The sequence below is a fragment of the Felis catus genome, chromosome C2 (assembly GCF_018350175.1).
Source record: "Felis catus isolate Fca126 chromosome C2, F.catus_Fca126_mat1.0, whole genome shotgun sequence".
Lineage (NCBI taxonomy): Eukaryota > Metazoa > Chordata > Mammalia > Carnivora > Felidae > Felis > Felis catus.
The window spans coordinates 99,854,274-99,876,249 of NC_058376.1; the positions used below are offsets into that span (position 1 = coordinate 99,854,274).

The 21,976-nt window shown below is 37.1% G+C and overlaps 1 long non-coding RNA gene across 1 annotated transcript in view; it reads right to left on the minus strand.

Annotated features, from left to right (window-relative positions):
* Positions 1-1,812: 1,812 nt before the first annotated feature.
* The window catches only part of LOC109491403, a 31,737-nt gene continuing 11,573 nt past the window's right edge, over positions 1,813-21,976 (minus strand). Inside the window, exons 2-3 of the long non-coding RNA XR_002745370.2 lie at positions 6,627-6,823; positions 1,813-2,405 (exon numbers count right to left, since the gene is read on the minus strand). This is a non-coding gene — a long non-coding RNA (uncharacterized LOC109491403). The remainder of the gene's footprint in view (positions 2,406-6,626; positions 6,824-21,976) is intronic.

Genomic DNA, 21,976 nt, shown 5'->3' on the forward strand with positions numbered 1-21,976 from the left:
CTTGACATTTGCAACTATGTGGATGGAACTGGAGGGTATTTCGCTAAGTGAAATTAGTCAGAGAAAGACAAAAATCATATGAGTTCATTCATATGAGGACTTTAAGAGACAAAACAGATGAACATAATGGAAGGGAAACAAAAATAATATAAAAACAGGGAGGGGAACAAAACAGAAGAGACTGATAAATATGGAAAACAAACTGAGGGTTACTGGAGGGGTTGTGGGAAGGGGGATGGGCTAAATGGGCAAGGGGCACTAAGGAATCTACTCCTGAAATCATTGTTGCACTATATGTTAATTTGGATATAAATTTTAAAAAATAAAAAATAAATAAATAAATAAATAAATAAATAAATAAATAAATGTAAAAAAAAAAACAAAAAAAACACCATTTTGTTTTCAATCTATTAAGAGTTTAAGTTGTTCAGATGAGACAAGTCCCTCCATTGGCATAAGAGATGAAGCCATTGCCTCAATGGGAATGATTTATTCATGAACAGACATAGAAACCAACTATGACTGGCAATAGTAATTTCTGGGACTTTCGTTAGAATAGAGATGTTCTGTTCCCTTGAATTACTTATCTGATAGAATGTAAGCCTGTAGGTCTAGAAGCCCCTGTGTAGATAGGCTTCTAGCAAACAAGGCCAATGCAAGCGAAAATATAGTAAATACTGGGGAAGCCAGAGACCTCTTGATTCAACATGAGTTCATGTATTCAGCCATGTACCCAATAATTTTTTTTTTCTTTAGAGTCACTTTGAGTTGGAATTCTGTCATGTGCAAGAAGACAAGTATGAATCATATATTATCTCTAACTATAAAATTATATAAGTAACTACATGATGATTTCCAAAGTGAAATCACTATAATGCAAACCCTAAGAGGAAGTAATTAAATACAAAATCTAAAGTCTCTAAGTACAGGGATCTTTTTTCCAATGACAATTCATCAGCATCAAGAACAACACTTGACACATAGCAAATGTTCAATACATATTTGTTGAATGAATGAATGGATTTTCATCTTAAAATGAGAAAGCTAGGGGCACCTGCATGGCTTCAGACAGTTAAGCATCCAACACTTGATTTTGGCTCAGGTCATGACCTCATGATTTGTAAGGTCAAGCCCTGGAATCTGGCTTTGCACTAAGAGTGCAAAGCCTACTTGGGATTCTCTCTCTCCCTCTCTCTGCTCCTCCCCCACCCACACGCACATGCTCTCTCTCTCTCTCTCTCTCTCTCTCAAAATAAATAAACATTAAAAAAAAGAATAAAAATGGGAAAGCTATTTTCTAATTTGGTCCCCTGTGTCAGTCCTACTAGAAGAAAATAAAATACAATATCATTTATTTGCAATTGAGTATGGTGCAATTTGGAAATCTTGGGGATCTTTTTTATCTTCATGAAATTAAAAAACACAGATATTCTCTAGTCTTCTTACTTGTGTGGATGACCATGAATACAGTTATCATATCCATTAAGATGTAAAACATCTATTTTATCATAATTAAATCTCTATTTGAACATATATTTTTCATAGGTTTATATTATGCATGAATTTATATTATGCCTGGTTATCAAATATTTATTGAGCACTTTCTATATGCTAGAAATTGTGCTATTGCAATATATTATGGTACAAATAGCAAAATAACTCTAATTTCCCAATGGATATGAATTATATAATGCTTACCTAGTAGAGTTTGTGAGGCTAAAAAGATAAAAATGTAATTATATATGTGAAAATGCATTGTAAACCAGAAAAATTAATGAGTACATCTAAGGTATTTATTAAAGGCAACCCAAATTAGGACTCAAAATTGGTTTATATTTCATGTACATGAGCAGTTGCGCTGTTCCAGGCAGAACCATATCTGTAGAATACAGTATGAATGTAGACTATGGTACAATGTAGAATTCTGCAGAATAATCCCCCTAGAACACAACTCTAGAAAGCATCATCCAGAGTAATCATACAAAGTTGTTGTCCTAAGTCACATCATAATAGCCCATTTATACACCTGTCCCCTCATTTTGTTATCAGTGAAACGTCAGTCCCTGTTAAAGTACCCTAAAACATCCTATATTCCCAAAGGCTGCTTTATATACTCATAGATAAAGCCTGTAACCAGCCACACGGATTCTGCCCTCTTTTTCATCTCCATATTCAGCTTCTCCCAGGGATGTCTGCTGTCAAGACCACTCTGTTTGAAAACTGTAGGAAGATGCTTTGACTTACACTCTGTTCCCCATGGCTGAACCGTCTCCATCAGACATTGGCATCCCTTTTACCAATGTCTACTGCTGCTGCTGGCACTTCTGCTGGGCATTATTGTTGCTTCTTCCTCTGCCAGAAACTTATCCCTGCTGAAATGGATACCTCAGAGAGCCAATGTGGTTCTTTGTGGAAGAAGAAAAAAAAAGAGTCATTAGCTCAAGCATTTTACTGAAATATAGAAACATGGAAACAGCCATGACTTTTGTGGATAGCAAGATGTTTAAGTACTTTATAAGAATATTTGAGGATAGCTAGGCAAAATCCATTTTTTAAAGATAATTTCCACTGTCCAAATTATCTGGGGGGGGGGTGGCAGGCAGAGATAGAGAGAGAGAGAAAGGGAGAGAGTGTGAGTGGGGGAGGGGCAGAGGAGAGAGACAGAACCTTTTTCTTTTTTCTTTTCTTTAAAGTTTATTTATTTTGAGAGAGAGAGAGAGAGAGAGAGGGCACATGTGTGGGGGGGGGGGGGAAGAAAAGAGGGAAAGAAATAGAGAATCTTAAGCAGCCTCTATGCCCAGTGCAGAACCAGAAGAGGGGCTCAATCTCAGGACCATGAGATCACGACGTGAGCTGAAATCAAGAGTAGGCCACTGAACCGACTGAACCACCCAGGGTGCCCTACACTGTCCAAATTCTTGAAAAGTATGAATAAATTGAAGTTGTGTTAATCATAAAACGTGTAGGGACCACAGGACTGAATCCAGTTTAACAGCTATCCGTCAAATCACTGGGTTTAGCAATAGGTAGAGGAGCAAAAGTTGAAAGCAAAGTCTTGCTACAGTCAGGCAAAATTTTTTATTCCTTCAGTATCTCTAACATTCTGAACCCAGTGCATTCTCCACAGGCACTACGGTCAATGCAGAAGTGAAAAATGCTTCATTCACTCTTACTATTCTGTTTTACCACAGAGTTATTGTAGTGCCTCATAGTCTGCATCTCTCAAACCTCCAAAGGAATTACACATAAATCCATGGGCATCTGGGTCAGGGACTAATTTTTTGACAAGTACAATAGTGTACTTAGAATCATCTCTCCTATTATGCTTGGATCTCTCCAAAATTTATATGTTGAAGTTCTAACCCCAAGTACTTCGGATGTGAGTGTTTAAGAGGCTTAAGCCTTTAAAGAGGCTCAAGGTAAAACGAGGTCACTATTCTAAAATGATGGATGTCCTTATAGGAAGAGGAAATCTGGACACAGTTGCACACAGTCAGAACAACATGTGAAGACAAAGGGAGAAGATGGCCATTTACAAGTCAAGGAGAGAGGCCTTAGAAGAAAGTAACCTTGCCAGCATACTGATCTCACATTTTCAGCCACCAAAACTTTGAGAAAATAAATTACTGTCGGGTAAGCCACCGAGTCTGTTACTTGGTTATGGCAGTGTCAGCAAACTAATACATCTCCCATTTTAGAGCTAAAGTTTTGTTAATAGAGGAGCCCTATTTTGGGTGTCCTCATCACTCCTTAAAATAAATTCTCCCTCAGAAGTCTCTCCAGTCCTCTGTTCCCCTGACATATCCAGCAGGTCTGAATTCCAGTGCTGGAGGCAGCTTAAACTGGAGGTGAGCCAATCTTTCTTCTCAACCCAAACACTCTTATTTTACTTTTAATGAATGTCACAGCATTATTGTTGGTACCATCACTAGAACAGATGCACCTTTTAAAAGGTAAGAATAACTTTGCTATAAATCAGCCTCATTAGAGTTCACAAATATGAACTAATATAGAGCAAAAGGCAAATTCTACTTAAAAGAGAGAAATGCACTTATTCACCTGCTCCCATTTTGGAATAACAGCTTTAGGAGAACTTCCCCATTGCTCTTCTGTTTGCAAGTTCTGGTCAATACTTGAAGTAATGGTCTTGTCATTAGGCTTGCTTAAATATAAAAGCTTTGTGGTTGTCAGAGAGAACTCTCATTGAAAAAAGAATTGACTATATGGCACACTTGAATGTGCTTGCCCTTCTAAATGAATTTGTAAGCTCATCCTGATTGATAACACATTGGGCAACATCTTGCAGGGTCGGAGAAGAAAATTAAATACATATAGATTGGACACTGATAAAGGATGAGTGCTCTTTTCTTTGCTCAGTGTGAGTTAAAATCTTGTTATATGTTAGAATAATTCATGTTTTTCTCTTTATAAATTAATAAGTAGACTATAAACAGTGGACTTAAACAGATATGAATTTAAATACTGACTTTTCTGCTTAATACTGTAAGGTCCCTCCCCCTAATACAGATTAGAATATCCAAATCTGTAAACTAGGGATAATAATGCCTGTTTCAGTAGTTGTGAGGATTAATGGAAATTCAGAAATGTTCAGTAAATGTTAGTTGCTTTCAATAATAGTAGTCAGCAGCGGCAAAAATTTTAGCATTACAATAAAATTAAGTTGAATATAAAAAGTGCATATATGGCATATTTTCTTTGAGAGGGAACAATAGCTTCCTGGGGATGTCATTACAAAGTACCACGGACTAGATGGCTTAAGACAACAGAAATTTATTCTCTCACAGCTCTGGATGCTAGAAGTGTGAATTCAACTCTTGGTAAGGTTGGTTCCTTCTAAAAGTACTGATGGAGAAACTGCCTCATGCTTCTCTTCCAGCTTCTGGTGGTTACTGGCAATCGTTGGTGTTCCTTGGTTTCTAGATGTACTGCTCCAAATTCTGCCTCTGTCTTCACAACATCTTCTTGCGAGTACTCCACTCACTGGATTTAGGGCCTGCGCTAATCCTATATGGCCTCATTTTGTTAACCAATTATATCTGCAAAAATCGTATTTCCAAATGTGGCCACATTCTTAGGTTTCATGTAGACATGAATTTTGGAGGTGGAAATTACTCGACCATATACAGTGTGCCCTCTGTCTCCCCCCCCACCACCACAGACCACAAATTCATATCTATTCCACAACGTAAGACATTGATCCCACCCTAGCATCCCTGAAATTATTAGCCCATTCTTATATAAACACTACATCAGCTCAAAAAGTTCCAAATCCCATTTAAATAATCTGTATAAGTATGGTTGAAACTCTGGGTATGATCTATTCTAGGGCAAAATTCCTTTCTAGTTGTGGGCATGTAAAACTGAAGAAAAGTTGTCTGCTTCCAAAATCCAATGGTGGGACAAGCATATAACAGACATTCTCATTCTGAAAGGGAGAAGATGGAAGGAATAAAGTTCTTATGGGTCCAAAACAAGGTCACAACTTAACAGGGCAAGTTCCATTAGGTTTTAAGGCCTGAGAATAATGATCTGTGGCTGGATGCTTTGCTCTCTGTGGCAGTGAAGGTCTCCCACTAGTCATGGCCTCTGCTCAGAGTCATTCTTCCTTAATTTCATCCTATTTTTGTCCCTCTGAGTTCATTGTTAGTGTTTCTATTGGTAAAAATAAAATCTCAAAAATGTTGTCAGTCTTCCATGTACACCAGGAGGATCCACACCGATAGGATAATTTTACACAGGTTCTTTGTGGATAATCCTGTCTCTATTCCTGGCTTCTCCTGAGATATTCCATTGGCTCCATGAGTCACGTACCTAATTTCTTCACCAGAGAGTTGTTCAGCCACAGTCTTAGAGTTCTCTGCAGTGAATACTTTACATTTTTTACAATATTAAGAGGCTGAGGATTTTCCAAATCAGGTTCTGGTTCCTTTTTGCTCCATAGGTTCTCAATTTACCTCTATCCTCTTGCATTGTACAGTATACAGTGAGAAGACATGAAGCCACACTTTCCATATTTTGCTTAGAAATCTCAGCTAAGTATCCAAGGTCATTGTTCACCAGTTCTACTTTCCACCCAACACTAGGATACAATTCAACGAAGCTTTCTGCCACTTGATAATAAGAATCAAGAATCACCTTCCCTTCATTGTCCACTGACATGCTTCTCATTTGTTTCTGAAAACTCACTAAAGCACCTGCAACATTCATATTTCTACCAGCATTCTGTTCATGTATTCTCTAAGATAATAGAAATTTTCTTTACCGTTCTGTCCACTTTCATCTGTGCCTTCACCAGAATCACTTTTAACATCCATACTTGTAACATTGCCCTCAAGACAACGTGGGCTTTTTCTACGAAGCTCCATTACCCATTACCCAAATCTAAAGCCACTTCCACAGTTTTAGGTATTTTGTTACAGCAACACCTAGCTCCATAGTATCAAACTCTGTATTAGTTTCTCAGGGCTGCTGTAACAAAGTACCACAATCAGGTCACTTACAACAGAAGTTTATTCTCTTACAATTCTGGATGCTAGAAGTCTGAATTTGAGGTGTTGACAGGGTTGGTTTTTTCTGAAGACTGTGAGACAGAAACTATCTCATACCTCTGTCCTTGAATGTCGTGGTTGCTTGTATTCCCTGTCTTATATACATCTCCCTCCAATCTGTGCCTCCATGTTCACATGGACTTCCTGCCAGTAGGTCTTCACAAAGCCTTCTCATTTCCAAAAAAGGTCAAGCTCTGAGGTTCCAGGTGATGAATTCTCAGGGACACAATTCAGCCCATTTCAAGGGATTTGTGCTTCAAATCAGGACATAGATCCACAGTTAATGTAGTGTCTACAATGAATGAAGACCACTTCATAAATCATTGATTAGATCAGAATTTATCAGTAAGAGATACAGTAAAACCTTGGATTGAGAGTAATTTGTTATGTGAGTGTTCCACAAGATGAGCAAACATTTCTAATTAAGTTTAACTTGATAAATGAGTGATGTCTTACGATATGAGTAATACGTGATGCCAAATGTCACATGATCACAACTGAGCCAATGGTTCTTGAAATTTGCTTTGATATATGAGTGCTTTGGATTATAAGCATGTTTCCAGAATGAATTATGCTCACAAACCAAAGTTTTACTGTATTATTCTCCTTCTACTTCCTGCATAAAAGCATTTTAGTAGAAAAAAATTTAATCTTGTTATTAATAGAAATTCAGGCATTTTAGAAATTTAATAGAAAATTTTAATCTTGTTATTTCAAAAGGTTTTCAGGTTTCCACAGAAAACTGGCATTTGAAATAAGTCACAAACACATATTGAGCAGATACAAAATAACAAAAAATCAAAAGCACTTGTTTGTCTTTCGTTTCAAGAGGGGTAAAGGCAATAAATGCTAAAGTAATTTAGAAAAACAAAACTAACTATAGGCTGAAACTGTTACTCCATCCAATTCTTTGCGTTATACTTCAAACTTAATGCAGTGTTTAACTGATGGGGAATTAATTAATTTCAAGTTGGTTATTGTTTGATTTTCCAAACTAATAATCCTCCTAAGGTACTGTTTGTTTTAAGCCCTAACATTATTCAGACTTGAGGTGCAAAGGGACCACGAAGGCAGTGGAGGAACGTGCTGTTCCTTTGGTGCTGGGCAGCTTTGAAGACACTCTTCCAGCTGCTTATTCTGGGCCTTCAGCAAACGGCACTTCCTTGGGAGAAGGGCTCCAGCAGCTCTGGGCAGCCACGCTCCTAGGGCATAATGACTTTGAACAAGGACTCAGAAGAATAGTCTGACTGAAGCAAGGAGCATTGGGGTTGGTGGAATAGCGAAGATAAAAGTAAAATAAAGTTGAGTAAATAGGAAGGAGTGGGGAACTGATGAAATATTTAAATGCCATCTGTTTTTTTCCTATCGCTCCCACTAGTAGCCATTCTTCCTCAGTGAAGGGGAGCTATTCAGAAATACTTGTGTGGAACTCAGTCCTGAGCAAATAATATGCTTAATTTATCTTGTGTTTCTTTTGCCTGTAGGAGCCATGTTTTATTAATTGTATTAAAATACCTTAATATCTGAGGACTTGGCCCCAAACATGAGCTCCTGGGTAATTCTGACATACATTTTTTATTGCTAAAAGCTACTATAAAGTAATTGTAATTTGTTATTCTATGTGTCTTACCATGATCCTCTATGCCCTGACCACACACTAATGCTCAAGTAGCATAAGCATTAATACCATACTTCAACTTGCTTTTGCGAAACTTCCAGTTTCCTGCCAAGTCTTCCCCAATTGCCGGAGTTACCCAGAGGTAAGGTTATAGAGGGATTCCACACATGCTTGTAAACAGTCTTGATAGCATCAAGGTGAATTCACCTTCCTACGATTTTCCTGCTGAGATCTCTTTTGTGTTATCCACTGATAAGTTTTTTGCTCCCTACCTAAAGCTACCAGTGCATCCAGCCATATTAGTCCATTAGTCTCCATCTGGGTACTGACACCCTCCTGTGAATGCCCTAGGTGGGAGGAGCCTCCCTTCTCTACACACTCAGTGTGCCTGTGCCCACTGTCCACCATGCAGAAGAAGAAAAAGGATCTCTTATCCCCCTTTAAGTGTATCATATTCCATTAAGGTTCTGAGGTGATACTACTCAAAGTTCCAGTGCCTTACAATTTGTAGTGACACAAGCTCCCTTTCTCAATTTCATTGGGATGAAGGCAGGGTTAATAATAAATGCATATTTCCAGACAAAGAGTTCAAAAGAGTTTGCAGTGGAAGGTACTGCTGCCTCTAAACCATTTAATTAATTTTAGTAGCAACAGCTTTTACAGAGATCTTTTGAATACCATATTTATATGCTTTCTTGTTAAAGTCATAGCATAAAAATCATACTCCTGTGCAATATTTTTTTTAATTTAACATAACTTGGGCATTAGTACAAGTCTTTATTAGTGAATATTTACAATAGCTGCTTTCAAATATGTCACTTTTTATTATACCATATAATGGATATTTTAAAGGTTTAATCCTTTGTTATTTCCAGAAATAACCTATATATATATATATATATATATATATATATATATATATATTTTTTTTTTTTTTTTTGCACTTATGGGAATACATCTGGAAGATAGAGTCCTGGAAGTAGAATTCCTTAGTCAAAGCCAATGTACATTTAAAATTGAATAGGGGTGCCTGGGTGGCTTGGTTGGTTAAGCGTCTGACGTTGGCTCAGGTCATGATCTCACCATTCATGAGTTCGAGCCCTGTGTCGGGCTCTGTGCTGATAGCTCGGAGCCTGGAACCTGCTTTGAATTCTGTGTCTCCCTCTCTCTCTGCCCTTCCCCTGCTCACACTCTGTCTGTCTCTCTCAAAAATCAAATAAAAACATTTAAAAAAATTAAAAAAAAATAAATGGCTTTGGATCTTCTACTATCTACAATGGATTAGCAGAAAAACCTCCCTGATCAAACAAAGCTGAATTTAATAAGCTTACTATAGAAAAGGAAAACACTACCTTGAGAATCCTTAGTGGTATCTCAAAAGGAGGAGGTCAGGAAATGATATTCAGAAGGTGTTTTGGGTCTATGCTCAAATGACTTAAGGCATGCTTTTCAAGGAGGTGAAGTGGTCGGAACTGGGCCAAGTTTAAAGTGGTATACAGCAAAGCAAGAGAATGGTGAAGCAGGTCTTGGTGAGCAAACTATTGCCTGACTAAATAAGGTGTTCATCTAGGTGAGTAAACTGCTTGCCCAGATGAACTGATTTGCAAGAATTTCCAACAGCAAACAGTGAAGTTATTTATCGGTTTTTAGTCTTATCTTCTTGAGTGAGACTTTCATGGAACAGGTAAATTCATGTTGACACACGTGGTCTTAGTTCTCAATGCTAACAGTTAATTATAATGAGGCAGGTGGTCTCAGTTCTTGTGTTTTTTTTATATAATATTTACAGAGATCTTTTCCATCTCAAAATTGTTGTTAAAATATAAAAAAAAAAGAAAACCAAATTTTCTTCTAATAATTTTATAGTGTTTTTCTTTCTCTTCCTCTCTTCCTTCTCCCTGTCTTCCATATTCCTAATTTAATTGTTTGCTTCAACTGAAAATTTGCTTCAACAAAATTGATGATAAGAAATGAGGTTGCTGTACAAATTTATTTTTTAATGTGCCTGACCAATTGCCCCAGCACCATTATTAATCTACATTTTCTCCACTGATAAAAAAAATGCCATTTTTATGATGTACTAAATCCCCATACATATTTGTATTTATATCTGGACTCTTTCTTGTTAGTATTCTATTTATGAATCACTACTATATTAAGATTTATAATGTTTCATAATATACTTGAGTATTGTTAGGTATTAAAGTTCACCTGGTTACTCTTACTTTCCAAAAATTTCTTAGCTAGTTTTTAACATTTGTTTATCCACATGAATTTTAGAATCAGTTTTTCTAGCACTAATAAAACATTTCCTGTTGGTATACTACAGGAATCATCCTTGCATATCGATTTAGGATTTGTTGAAATTCTTCTCCTTCTTTTTTAAAAGATATATATTTTTTAAATGTTTATTTATTTATTTTGAGACAGAAAGAGAAGAGAGAATCCCAAGCAGGCTATGTGCTGTCAGCACAGAACCCAACTTGGGGCTGGATCCCATGAACTGTGAGATCATGACCTGAGCCAAAATCAAGAGTCAAATGTTTAACTGACTGAGCCACCCAGGTGCCCTGAGATTCTTCTAATATTAAGTCTCTCTATCCAACAAGAAGGCATTCCTTTCTAATAATTCAAGTTTCATTTTGGATCCTTTAGTAACATTATGAATATCTCTTCACAAAAAGCTGCTACATTTCTTGTTTAGATTATTCACAGGTATGATTGTGTGACTACTGTAAATAAAACATTTCTTCATTATCCTTTCTAATAAACTTTTTATGGATGAAATATATATAATTATAGGGGCGCCTGGGTGGCTCAGTAGGTTGAGTGTCCAACTTCAGCTCAGGGCATGATCTCACAGTTCGTGAGCTCAAGCCCCGCGCCGGGCTCTGTGCTGACAGCTAGGAGCCTGGAGCCTGCTTTGGCTTCTGTGTCTCCCTCTCTCTCTGCCCCTCCCCGACTCATGCTCTCTCTCTCTCTCAAAAATAATATATATAATAACATTAATATATATAATTATAATAGATGTATTATTTTGGCATATTGACTTACCCACAACCACCTCACTGAAATCTCTTACCGCTTGTGAGAATTTTTTATGTGGTTCTTTTGACTTTTGTAGATATTCTGCTGCATAATTATAAATGATTTCAACTTTGTCTCCTCCATTCCAATTTTTATACTTCATTTCTTTATCATGTAAATTCCAGTAACTATTACATTAACAAAAATATTAAATACGAGTGATGGTAGACAATTTCCTTAGTCTCAACTTTAATACAAATTCTCTTTTATCTCATAAAAGATACACATATGTATGCACTTACAAATGTTTACATATAACATATATATCACTCATATACACATGCAAAATATACACATATAAGGAAGAATTCCCTTTATCTGTATAACATATTAAGAAAGTACATCCTTTAGCAATCTTATCTAGTATGAACATAGCCTTTGATCAAATTAATTTTCAGTATCAATGAATAAAACCTTTTCTCTAATATTATAGTAAATTGTGGTTATTGATTTCTTAATATTGATTCAATCATCTTTGAACTGTTGATATAAATAATTCTTTTAGTTATTTGGAATTATATTAAAAGATACATAATTGCATAGATTTCATAAGGAGAAAGTGACCAAATTGACTAAGAGACCCCAACAAAGGAGGCAATTCATCTACTCATGTCCACATGAAGCAATACCTTCTGTTGGAAGAGCAGGTTGCTTATAATACTGCCTGCTCAAAGTGAGGACATTGTGAGGTCCTTCAGAAATATTTCCTCCCTAACTTCCCAAGTAGGATTTTATAATTTCCTGAATCCTTCAAACTCCTGGTGACTGTGATTTGAATATCTCTGCTTATCATGTGCATATAACTGATAACATCCCATGCCTATATTTCTGGGTATTTACTGAAAACCTTGGGTTAGGAACCTCAATTTCCTAGGAAAATGATTCTCTATAAATATCTGAGGTGTATTTCAGAAGATATATAGCAATTGGATATACTTTATATATTACATAATTTTGGACTGCTATAGCTGTATTTATTTTTGATCTACTTGAAATGTCACCAGCAAGAGATAAATTAATTAGAATGTCCTACTCCCAAAATGCTACTGAAAATCTCCTTGCAGTTTTTATTTCATGAATTTTGTTGTTATATTTACTTATACATTGTTATATGTGACTACAAAATTTCCTGAATTGAAATATTTATTATATGATGCATTTTCCTTGAATCAACATATTAACAACATATCTCTGGCCATTTTTTTGTGATTGTTGCTCTATTTGATGCTTTTTTTTTAACTTTTTGACTTTTACTTTCTCTATCACTTAGTTTTAAACATATCTCACAGCATCTTGTTTGATTTTACCTTGGCATCCAGACATTTTTTAAAAAATTACCTTCTTAGGGTGTCCTGGGTGGCTCAGTTGGTTGAGCATCTGACTCTTGATTTCAGCTCAGGTCATGATCTCATGGCTGTGAGATCGAGCCCCTCATCAGGCTCTGCACTGGGCATGGAACTTGCCTGATATTCTCTTTATCCCTCTCTCTCTTTCTGCCCCTTCCCTGTTCATGCTCTCTCTCTCTCTCTCTCTCTCTCTCTCTCAAGATAAATAAATAAACATTTAAACAATATTAACACATTACATTCATTCCTTGATTTTTTTCAGATTCAAAAACATCTTTTGACTCAGCTATAAAACCAGAAGACATTATCATAGTTATAATACTTCTTTCTCCCTTATCTCTCACTTACTTTTTAAAAAATGTTTATTTATGGGGCGCCTGGGTGGTGCAGTCGGTTAAGCGTCCGACTTCAGCCAGGTCACGATCTCGCGGTCCGTGAGTTCGAGCCCCGCGTCAGGCTCTGGGCTGATGGCTCAGAGCCTGGAGCCTGTTTCTGATTCTGTGTCTCCCTCTCTCTCTGCCCCTCCCCCATTCATGCTCTGTCTCTCTCTGTCCCAAAAATAAATAAACGTTGAAAAAAAATTTAAAAAAATGTTTATTTATTTTCAATAGGGGGGGACAGAGACAGAGGGGGACAGAGGGTTCAAAGTGGGATCTGCACTGACAGCAAAGAGCCTGATGTGGGGCTCAAACCCATGAATTGTGAGATCATGACCTGAGCTGAAGTCGGACATTCAACCGACTGAGCCACCCAGATGCCCTGCTCCCACTTACTTTTGATAATAGTGTTGGTTTGATAATAGCAATGGTGTTCTCTATCTTGGAATGGTTTATGGTAGTCTATTTGTAACTATAATTTCCACAATTGGATTAATTTTAGTCCTGCAATTAAATTGCCAATCATTTGCCTTTCTCTCTATACTCACTACTATATTGGTCAATTTGTCACCTAGAAATTTCTTCCCCAGAACTCATGAAGAATATATCCCTATGTTGTTAGGTGTTTGAAATTGTGTATCAGGAATGAAATTTTGACTGAGTATAAAATACTCAGGTTCCTCTTTGCTTGAGAAATTAAAAAGAGCTGGGGATCTGTGAGGCCTTCTGTTCTTTACCCACTCTAGGCATCTTTATCCTTTTGCCTCAAAGCCTGAAGGATTATATTTTAACTTCTAACTCCAGGAAATATAATAGGCATTGCAGCAGTTTCACCTGAGACATCGTTTTCTCATTCAATATATGCATTAACGTTTTTCTTATCAATACTTAAAGTTATACAAACTCTTTGAATTATACCTTGAATTTTTAATCTTTCAGTTTTATTACTCAAGGATACCAATTATATCTATTTTGGTGATATAATGATGATAGGCTTTGGGTTTCTTATTTATCAACCAGTGCTCTGTAATTCTTTTAATTCTCTTTTTAATTCCATTTTGCTCCATTTTCCCAGTCTGACTTTTCACTTTCTTTCCAGCAGAGTCAATTTCTTTCCCTTAGATGTTTTCTGTGAAGGTTTAGTTTTCTCTTATTCTTGTCTCTTTAAATTTTTTTAATGTTTATTTTTGAGAGAGAGAGAGAGAGAGAGAGAGAGAGACAGAGCGTGAGTGGGGGAGGGGCATAGAGAGAGGGAGACACAGAATCCAAAGCAGGCTCCAGGCTCTGAGCTGTCAGCACAGAGCCCAACACAGGGCTCGAACCCATGAACTGTGAGATCACGACCTGAGCCAAAGTCAGATGTTCGACCGACTGAGTCACCCAGGCGCCCCTCTTATTCTTGTCTCTTTGGATGAATAAGTGTATGTATGTATGTTTGTATATTGTAGGTATGTGTGTATCCAATGTCTTCCTCATTCTCTTATTTCTCTGCTTTGAGCTCTTACTTTAAATTGTATATTTTCCATATAGTTTGGTCAAATTTTTGTTTTTCTCCAAGGTGACATTATTCTGCTTAGGTCTTCCTAATTTGCCACTTGAATTTTTGTCTGTTCCATAATTTTTAATTTGTAGAAATATCTGTGGATGCTTAATTGAATATTTTAAAATTAACTGTGAGTAAGGTGACTTCTGTCTATACTACCATCTCTTGGTAGTAGGTTTCTGTGTTATAGGAGTGAAAAGTTTATAGATTACCAGGATGTCTTCCTGGCTTATGGAGAAATTTCTTATGACACAAGGTTTTGAGTCTCGTGTGTGTGTGTGTGTGTGTGTGTGTGTGTGTGTGTGATTATGATTTACACCAACACATGTGTACACATAGAAATATACAGAAACAGAGAGTGGTTGTTTAGCGTTTACTTCTCCAACTGAAACAAATCAGCAGTCTCAGGGCTGCTTACAGTTGAAAGGCTTTCCTTTATCTGGTCTCCCTGGCAGATTGCTTTCTGTACTTTTGCCATATTTGTGTGCTTTCTTCTTCAAACATCTCTTTATTTCTCTGTGATGATAAACAAAGTCTAAAGAAGTTCCCACAGCTCATCCTACCATATAAAAGTGCAATTGATAATGATATTTTATTCCTCAGGTGACCACCTACATTGGAGACTTCTCTATGCCAGCATTACCTGATGGTACAGCTCTAAGTTTCTTTTCTCAATGTTTTCTTGGATCATATTATTATTGCCACTGGATTTGGTAGCCATTCTTCATGTATTTTTAGGGTTATAGATAGTTTCTAGTTTCACCAAAGATGGAGCTGTGTTTCTTAATGCTTTCTTGTAATTGTCATTGTTTTAGAATGATTTCAGAGAGAAGAGGCAAAGGCAATACAGATGTTATTATTATGCTTTGTAAAACACAAGTCAGTTCCTAAAATTTCGTTACATTCTTCTATGTCCATTGTCATCTGTGGACTCAGTCATCTTCTGTGTCCATTAGTCTGCTGACGGTTAATGTGGAGGGAAATCTGAGTAACAGTAACACTGCTGTCACACCCTCACAAAAACTTGAAGCATTGCTGTTGAATCAACCAAGTATCTTCAGCATACCTGGGGTGTGTTTTTATTAGGATACTCCTGATAACCTGGTTCCAGTATGGCATTGGTTTTGCCAAGAGAGGAGGTTATAGCTTCAGTTCAAAATGAGAGCGCTATTTTTCTAATATAATAGACATGCGAGAGAGGAAATGTTAGAACAGAAACCATGGAAGGGGAGAACGAGGCATGGCAAAAGAAGCAAGCATTGGGAGAAAGGTCTTTTGCAGAGGAAGGATTTCTAAATGAAGTAATGGATGAATTGGATCTTGAAGGATAAATAAGGAAGGATAAATATCAGGAAGACATGAACTGAAATTAAAGAGAACCATGAATGAAAGGTAAGGAGAAATGAGAACGTATGATGTATTAGTGTTTTACTGCTGCAAAACATATTACCACAAGCTTAGCTCAAAACAAAAACAACACCACCCATATATTATCTCACAGTTACGTATGTCAGAATTCTGGGTATATCTTAGCTGAATTGTCTGTTTAGTGTCCCATAAAGTTGCAATCAAAATGTCAGCTAGGATGGAGTTCTTCTCTGGGGTTTTGGGTCTGCTTCCAAATTTATTCAGGTTGTTGGCTGAATTCAATTCCTTGTGATTATGGGACTGAAGTCTCCTGTGGCCAGGAGGGCATCTGCTGCAGCTTTGTCTATCTCTAGATTCTTCTGTCTCTTACTTCCACGTCCTCTTTTAAAAGAGCTCGCCTGATTGAGTTAGATCTACCTACACTCAAAGGGAAGTATTATACAAAGCGTGGACACTGGGAAGTAGAAATCTTATGAACAATCTTAGAATTCTGCTTACTACATATGGTTTGTTGGAAGAGATTTGAAATCTTAGTTATGATTGTAGTACAAACTAGAGGCAGACAAGCTCCAGATAACTAGGTGGAGGCCTGATGTATACATGCAATAGAATATTAATTTGCCTCTGGAGTTAATAGGGCACCACAGATAGACTTTAAGCAGGTAAGATATTTTCTGCTCTAACAGCAGTGTGGAAGATGAATTTGTGAAGCATGACTGTAGGAAAACATATTTTAATAGAGAGTATTAAAGCATTCTGGAAAAAATTAATAAACTAAAGCTGTGATAGTAAATGAACACAGAAAAACTTACCTTTAGAGATTTAGGGAATAAATTTGATAGATTGAATGTATTCATCATATATTTTTACATACTCATTCAATGTGCCAAACAACATTCTAGGCCTTGGGTCAGAAGTGAGTATAAAACAATGTTCTTTTTCTCAAAATGTAGGGAAAGAAAGAAAAAAAAAGAAATGCACAAATAAGCAAGGTAATTTCAGATTTTACTGCCTGCACTAAGACAACTGGACTGTGTAATGAACTAGAAAACATATCAATTAAGCTCCTTTGGTCTGCAATAAATACGAGGCCCAACTTTAAATGGCTTAAGTAAGAGCGGGATTTATTATCTCACATTAAAAAACAAAACAAACAAACAAAAAACAAGAAAACAAAACCCCTAGAGTTGGTGTGGTGTGGGAGTTACCTAACTCATCAATGTCATTTAGATTCTGATTCTGTCTGTCTTTTTTCTCTGCCATCCTGATGTTGGCTTTTATCCTTCAGGCTTTCACCTTCCTAGGCCTAAGAAAGCTGCAATAGTACCGTACTTCACATTCTTACACAATAAAATGCAGCTGATTGTTGAGAACTTAGATCTTCTCTCATCCCCTTTTAAGACAAAGAGCGTTTCTCAGAATCCCATAAGCAATTTTTCTTTCATTTTTCATTTAGCAAATTGCAGTCTGTGCCCATTCCTGTACCAGATCACTTAAAATGTACTTGGGGCGCCTGGGTGGCACAGTCGGTTAAGTGTCCGACTTCAGCCAGGTCAAGATCTCGCGGTCTGTGAGTTCGAGCCCCGCGTCGGGCTCTGGGCTGATGGCTCAGAGCCTGGAGCCTGTTTCCAATTCTGTGTCTCCCTCTCTCTCTGCCCCTCCCCCGTTCATGCTCTGTCTCTCTCTGTCCCAAAAATAAATAAACGTTGAAAAAAAAATGTACTCAAAATACCATAACTGATTTAGAAAAAATGGTTTTTAACTTCAAAATAATGGTACCAACTTCTCTGTGTATGGGACTCTGTCCTGGTTGGAAATTACTGGGTTACATTTATAAAGATCTAATACCATAAGATTTAGACTAGTGGGAATGGAGTCCCCATCCTCTGAAACATGTGGCTATGCAAAGTGGGTCAAAAAACTCAGGGCATTGTTAGAAATGAATAGGATGAAGAGTTGTCTGTTACAGAAAGTGACCGTGAAGGGGAATATTTTACATGAGAAGTTAAAGACTGGTATTTCTGAGGAGGTGATATTTGAGCTATAATCCAATACTGGGAAGACAACCAGCAGATCTGGGCAAAGCAGGAAGAACTGAAAGGCCTTACTTACATTGACTACTTTTAATTTTTTGAGGAACCTCCATACTCTTTTCCACAGGGGCTGCACCAGTTGGCATTCCTGCCAATAGCGCAAGAAGGTTCCTTTTTCTCCACATCCTTACTAACACTTGTTTCACGGATTTTCTATTTTACCCATTCTGACAGGTGAACGTGATATCTCATGTGGTTTTGATTTGCATTTCCCTGATGATGAGTGATGCTGAGCATCTCTTCACGTGTCTGTTGGCTATTTGGATGCCTTCTTTGGTGAAATATCTGTTCATGTCTTCTGCCCAGTTTTCAACTAAAAAAAAACTTTTTAATTTTTTAGAAGAAAATTTTTTAAGCTTGTTTATTTTTGAAAGAGAGAGAAAGTGTGTACACGTACATGTGCGAGGAGTGGGTGGGGAGCAGAAAGAGAGGGGAACAGAGAATCCAAAGTAGGCTCTGCACTGATAGCAGAGAGCCCGATGAGGGGCTTGACCTCACCAGCAGTGAGATCAGGACCTGAGCTTAACCAACTGAGCCACCCATGTGTCCCCCCAAAAAATAACCTAAAAGAAAAAAAGAAAATATTGGAGGAAGATCTCAAGGTATCATTTAAAAGAACTAACATACTTATTCATGTAAATCAAACTTGCAACATGACAAAATAACACACGTTTCTAAGTTAACTACATTTTAAAATAATCCCCACACAAATTCTGATGAATGTCAAAGTTAACGACACTAGCTTATATTGGTCGTTTCAAGACTAAAAATATCTCAAATGCCCAGAACATTCTAGGAAGGATGTTAATACCATACTCTAAAAATTCTTGCTGTAAGCAAGAACTCACCCAAAGTTATCAAATAGAGGAAGTCGTAGCGTATCTGACATATATAAATAGAGTTGGAAATAGTTTTGAAAAACATTGCCTGGAGAAGAAATTAGAGAAGCTCTCAGTCCATCCAGCCCATCATCTTCATTCATAAGCACTCTATTCCATATTCATACATTATACCTAACTACATTAAGGTTACCAAGAAAGAGCAAATCAGATTTTACTCTATATTCATGACAAGTGAACACTACAGAATATATCGACGACTATCTCTAGGAATATGTTGGCTAAAAGAAGGATATTTTATGGGGCACCTGGGTGGCTCAGTAGGTTAAGCGTCTGACTTTGGCTCAGGTCATGATCTTAGAGTTTGTAGATTCAATCTCTGTATTGGGGTCTGTGCTGACAGCTCAGAGCCTGGAACCTGCTTTGGATTCTGTGTCTCCTTTCTCTGCCTCTCCCCTGCTCAGGTTCTGTCGCTCTCTCTCAAAAATAAATACACATTAAATTTTTTATTAATTAAAAATAAAAGAAGGAAAATTTACTAAAAGCTTATTTTCTTGTCAGTAGCTAACTTGGAAAAAATAAGAGTAACCACACAATAGAAAATGTACTTTTTAGTTCCTGACATAGTGACAATATCTGCTAGTTATTCAGATGTAAAAGAATACCTATGAAATAATTTTTTGCAAGCCTATATTTACTGACTAAGATAAAAATAAAATACCATAAATGTCATGCTCATAGAGATGTGTAATAGCTATACGATAGTTGTTTATAAAACTAAGACAATGAATATATTCCAGGGCCTTGTCCTATAACATCACAATACTGTGTTTCAAGGGGTAAAAAATTATGACTTCATTCATTCATTCAGTGAATATCTATTGAGTGTCTGCATTCTACAGACTCTATTCTGGGTACTAAACAAATGCATAAAATTGTTCTCATATAATTTATATTCTAATGGTGTATGAACAAAAGCTAAGTAAACACACACACACAAAAAAGAAAAAATATCCAAAATAATTTCTATGTAGGAATTAAACTGATGCAGTGTAGAGTAAATGATGGCTTCTTGAAATTAGGTCCTCAGGGAAGGTCTCTGGTCTGTGTAATTCCTCAATGAAAAGCAAAAGCCAGTCATGGAGGTACCTGGGGAAGGATACTTGAGGCAGAGTGAACAGCCTGTGCACCTCAAGGCACAACAGTACTTCATGTGTTTGAGGATCTAAAAGAAGGCCATTGTGGTTGGAGTGTCGTGGAGGATGCAAACTGTTATTAGTTTCCTAGATCTGCTACAACCAATCACCACAAGCTGATGGCTTAAAGCACAAGAAACTTATTCCCTTGCAGTTCCAGAGACCAAAAATTCTGAAACCCAGATGTCAGCCTGGTCATGTTGTCTCTGAAGGTTCCAGGGGACAATCTTTTCTTGCCTCTTCCTAGCTTGTACTGGTGGTGGGAAATCCTTGGCATCTTTGGCTCTAGCTGCAACCCTTCAATTTCTATCTCCATTTCACATATACATCTTCCCTCTGTGTGTGTGTGTGTGTGTGTGTCTGTGTCCAAACCCACCTCTGCTTGGAAGAACACCAGTCTTTGGATTTAGTGGCCTCTCTAACCCACTATGACCACATCTTAACTTGATCCCATCTGCAAAGGCCCTATTTTCAAATAAGGTCACATTCACAACTACCAGGGGCTAGAACTTTACAAACATATTCACAGTTTTCTTTTGTGATAATGCAAAAAATATTTTTCTCTAAGTTAAAAAATAAGTGATCACAAAGGAATACTGTAACTGTTATCTCATGGGGGCTTACTCCTTTTATAGGAGATTATGCTCCTTACAACCTCTTGGTAACTTATGTCTCTGACATATTATATTTTAAAATATGTGTAATCACTATTTTTGCATATCATTAAAGGCAAGTCAAAGACAAGGAGACAATCAGTTATATGAAGCTCTTGCCAATGAGGAGAGAATATTCCTGTTCTTCAAGAGACATACATTTTCTACCTCTGGAGCTGCTAAGTAAGCAGCTTCTCACTTGGAGATTCAAACTGAGGGCACTTAAAGTGGATATTACACTCACTGTTGAGGATTACATTTCACAGCAAGGTTCAATGCTTGTTTCATAAAGCAAGTAAAAAACCTGAGTGGAAAAAACTATTATTTAGGCAGCTAACATATGATCCAGCCCTACTTAAATCAACGCTTCTAATCTTGTCCTGTCTCTGTACCATTCACATTTGCTAGAAAGGCCTCCAAGTAAGATCTCTCATTAGAACTTATGACTCTCTGCTGGATGGAGGATAAGGATCATGGCATGGGGCAGGGTAGGAGTTGGGAGAGAGAGGACTTATAATATCCAGGGAGGTTTAGATAGAGAAAAAACCTTTTCCTGGTCCTCCCTTAGATATGTCACCTTTTCACCCAGTCAAAAATCAGTGATTTAATATAATCAACGTATCCATCTATCTCACATAAGAGTATCTACATAAAAACCAAAGTAATAGTGACTAACAATATTTAGTGCTCATCATGTGTCAGGTACAGTTCTAAGTGTTTAAGTTCTTAACTCATTTAACCCTCAAACTGACCCTTGATGAGAAAACTGAGGCACAAAGGGATTAAATGACTTATCTTAGGTCACCGCTAGAAAGTGACAGATCTGGAATTCAAAATGAAGCACAGACAGAAGAGCTCATGATGTTAATCACTATACTATTCAGCTTGGGACTGCATAGAAATCCATGATGATTTAAAAATACAAATACATGGGGTGCCTGGGTGGCTCAGTCATTTAGGTGTCTGACTTCAGCTCAGGTCATAATCTCACAGTTCGTGGGTTTGAGCCTGCTTCAAATTCTGTGTCTCCCTCTCTCTCTGCCCCTCTCCTGATCACACTTTGTCTCTCTCTTTCTCTCTCTCTCAAAAAGAAAACAAACATTAAAAAATTTAATAAAAATAAATAAATAAAATACAAATACATAACCATGGTTAAAACATATCATTATTCAACTGCTCATTCATGAACAGTTTCCTATTTAGTCCATTTCTTTTAGGTGAGCTCAGAAGAATCCAACATTATATTCTTGTGACTATTTAAATAAGGCCCTGAAGCTATAATAACTC